The 3,911-nt window shown below is 28.1% G+C and overlaps 1 long non-coding RNA gene across 1 annotated transcript; it reads left to right on the forward strand.

Moving 5' to 3' along the window:
• Positions 1-2,027: 2,027 nt before the first annotated feature.
• Positions 2,028-2,487, forward strand: LOC145047235 (uncharacterized). Its single transcript, XR_013682165.1, has 3 exons — positions 2,028-2,071; positions 2,212-2,280; positions 2,353-2,487. It is a non-coding gene; the product is annotated as an uncharacterized LOC145047235 (long non-coding RNA).
• The last annotated feature ends 1,424 nt before the right edge of the window (positions 2,488-3,911 follow it).

The following is a 3,911-nucleotide window of genomic DNA, read 5'->3' on the forward strand; positions in this document are numbered from 1 at the left end:
TGATTTCACAATTAAAGTTCGAATCATACATCTTTGGACTCAAAAGTCAAAATTTAATGCAAAAGAAACATACTCGATAGAAATGATTTTGATGGATGAGGAGGTATATGATGTATATATTCAATTATTATTTTTGTAAAAATTTGTATATATTTATAAACAATTATATATAATTATTTGTTATTTGTTTATTTTTTAGGGAAGGAAAATTCATGCATCTTGTGTGAAAAAATGGTTTCCAAAATTCAAACGCTATCTTAAAGAAGATATTTCGATATATGTGAAGAAACCTAATGTCGCACCAAATACTTTAAATTTTAAGTTTGCTGATCCAGAAAGAAAACTTAACTTTTACCACGATACAACTGTGAAAGAGTGTGAAAATTTTTCTGGATCTGCACACGGCTTTGATTTTGTTGACTTCAATACAATCGTTTCGAACAACATCATGGAGTCAAAATCTTTTGGTTAGTTCATTTAATATTAACTTTTGTTATATAACATCCTACTTTCTTTTTTATCTGCTACAAATTGATAATTTTTTTTAACTTAAGCAATCTATTTTGTTGCTTTTCAAGATATTATTTGACACATATTCGAATATGGGCGTATGGATACATCTGAAGAAGATAAATCAAAACACAAAATGCTCTTGCATCTTCAAGATATAGAGTATTTACCATTATGACAAATAAATAATATACTTTCTTTTATATTAGCTACAATATTTTTTTATTCTTGTCAGGGATACTAAACTTAAGGTAACTTTGTGGGGTCATAATGCATACTACATGACAGAATTTCTGGCTAATAATAACAGCCTTGCACCGGTTGTTGTTATTGTTTAGTTTGCCAGAGTGAAGTTTATTAATGGTTTGTAATTATTTTTAAAACGTATTTTTAAAAAATTTATATATAATTAATTAATCAGAAGTATTTTTGCAGGTCGTCTTTTTTCCTCCACTTACTTTGATGTTAGTAGGTTGTTCATAAACAATGATATCAATGATATTACAAGCTACAAAAATAAGTATTTATATTTATAATGACCATTGTAGTTTGAGATTTATTTTTTTCATAATGTATTTAATTTAATTATTTTTTTGTTATGAATTAACAGATTGGTTTCTGAAAATGGACAACAACTTTCGTCAAGTGGAATCAAGATGATTGCATCAAAACAAAACACGGAACACGATGACTTTCTCAAAAATCATATGTTTTCTAACATTGATGATTTGTTTGAACCTTTAGAGGTACTTTACATTATTTTTAAACAAACTATATTGTTAGTAAGAAACAACCAAAGTATATTGTTATAACGAAACTATAATGCATTTTTGCATACTAACATTTATTCAGATTGCACATTTTTTTAATTTCAAGGAGAAAACGGTCATTATTGTTGGTACTGTTAAGGGAATACGTCAAAACATACGATGGTATTACCTTGCTTGTAGCAACTGCTACAAGTCAGCAAAAGAAAAAGAGTCTTCTACTGATAAGGTTGATGGTTCACATGAAGTGGCCGAAATTGTTACTTATAAATGTTCTAATCCTAATTGCAAAAATATCAAAATTTCGGTTATTCCAAGGTATTATATATTTATTTTATATAAAAACAATATATGTTTATCATAATTTTTTAATATAATATCATTTTATACTTTATTTAGATTTAAAATCCCACTTCGGGTTCAAGACAACACAGGAACTTTGACTTTAACCTTATTTGATCAAGAAGCAAAGAAGCTGTTTAAATACACAGCTAAAGAGTTGTATGATAAAAACAAGAAGGTAATTATTTTATGGTTTTTAATATATTCTATATGTTATACATTATATGTTTTACATACAAAATATCTAACAATATTTATTTTTATTTTAGCTTGGCATCAGTTTGGATTTGTATCCAATGGAGTTGAAAGTTGTTGTTGACAAAAAGTTGGCAATTAAAATTGATATCACGAGTTACAATGTGGATAATAAAATTAATATTTATGGGATAGCAAGATTGACTGAGAATGCAAACATAATTGATGAACTAGAGAAAAAGAATCTGAATTCACAGGTTTTTTTCAACAATTATATATATATATATATATATATATATATATATATATATATATATATATATATATATATATATATACGACATTGGCCCAATTATACATGAGTAAAATAACATTTTCTTTTGATCTTATAATGCAGCATGATAATTCTGATTCATTCATTATTGGTTCTTCAGATATTGCCTCCCAAGAGACCAAAGTTGTGAAGGTTCTACTTTTTTAAATATAATTTTTAAATATTTCAATTTAATGTATAAGAACTAACTAAAATTTATTGTAGGATTCTTTTTCACACACAGGTGAAAATTTAACACCGTGTGCTAGGGACAACTCAACTGCAACAAGTCCTACAAAGTTGTTTTCTACACCAACCGAATTAAAAAGAAACCTTGCTACATGCATAGATCTTGATGAAATGGAGAATTTGTCTACTTCTAAAACTCCTCGGTTGTCACCACCAGATGAATAACCAATCCCTCTTTTGGTACCCAAGAAAGAAAAGTAAATGCACTTTACTTCTACAAACAATATTACTTCGTGCTTAATTTTGTTTCGGCATCATAGACTCCTAAGCCGTTTACATTTTAAAGTTTCTTTATTTTAAGTTGGATTTATTGGAATTTTATGATTTTCATATTCGTTTCTTCATATTACATTGGCTCAACTTTTTCAGTACTCTAATGGCATTTACTATGTTATTTTGTTTCACGTTTCTGAACATCATATAATCCCAAAATTATTATTCACTTAACAATCACGCTACCCTATTAAAATATTCATCATTGATCTTAATTTTGGTCCCTATTTTCTTCTTACCTTTTATTCCTTTTGGTTTGTTCATTATGTAATTATCACATGTCACTTGGCTTGAATGTGCAGAATTTGATTCATTTTTTAAAGCATAAAGATCTCAAAATTGTCAATTCGTATTAATTATATACTGCATATTATTTGCACAAAGTCTGTTTCATTCTCTTTTATGTTCTTATTGCATATTAGAAGGATACCAACATACTTTAGCTTTTATGCTAACTTATTCTGTTTTTTTTTGTTTTCTAGCGTGTCCTAGGTAGAAAGAAAACTCAAAATATGTTCATTGGCTTCATTTATATTGTTTTTTTTTCATACTGACAGTAAAAATGAAATAATAAATATTGTTTTATGCTACTAACCTTAACATCACCAAATAATAAATATTGTTTTATGATACTAACCTTAACATCACCAACTTTTGTTACTAGCCAAAAGTATTGCTCTTTCAATAGTAAACAAAAAATGAAAAATAAATGAAAAATTATAAAACAACACAAAAAATCAAAAAGGAAATCAATAAGAACATGGTTTGGCATGCGGAATTAAAGCTTGCACAATTGAACATGGTGATTTGGGTGTTTAAGAGATATATTGAATGTATATGGTGTTACACAAAAAGGATCTAGATCTAGACTACATAATTAACACACACTTACACACTCACTTGCGAAGTTGGACCACTTCTATTATTTCTTGAAAAGAGCAGGGACCAAATGCGAAATTCTTAGCTTTCTTCCCCAATTCGCATTCTACTGTAAAATTCGCATTCTTCATTCACCCTCTTTCTTCGCATGTTCCAGTCATTTTTTTTTAGTTCATTCGCATTTGAGTTGTTTGTCTCACCAAATGCGAAATGAATATTAACCATAATCACCTTCACATCTTTAACCCCAATCCATACAACCTCATATGCGAAACCCAATTTTGATTTGTATTACCAAATGCGAACATTTTTGCTTTTACACGTGAACTGCATTTGACTCCAATATTGAACAAATCACATTTCACAGTCCTTCTTGACTTCGC

This window comes from Lactuca saligna, chromosome 5 (assembly GCF_052625555.1).
Source record: "Lactuca saligna cultivar CGN05327 chromosome 5, ASM5262555v1, whole genome shotgun sequence".
Classification (NCBI taxonomy): domain Eukaryota; kingdom Viridiplantae; phylum Streptophyta; class Magnoliopsida; order Asterales; family Asteraceae; genus Lactuca; species Lactuca saligna.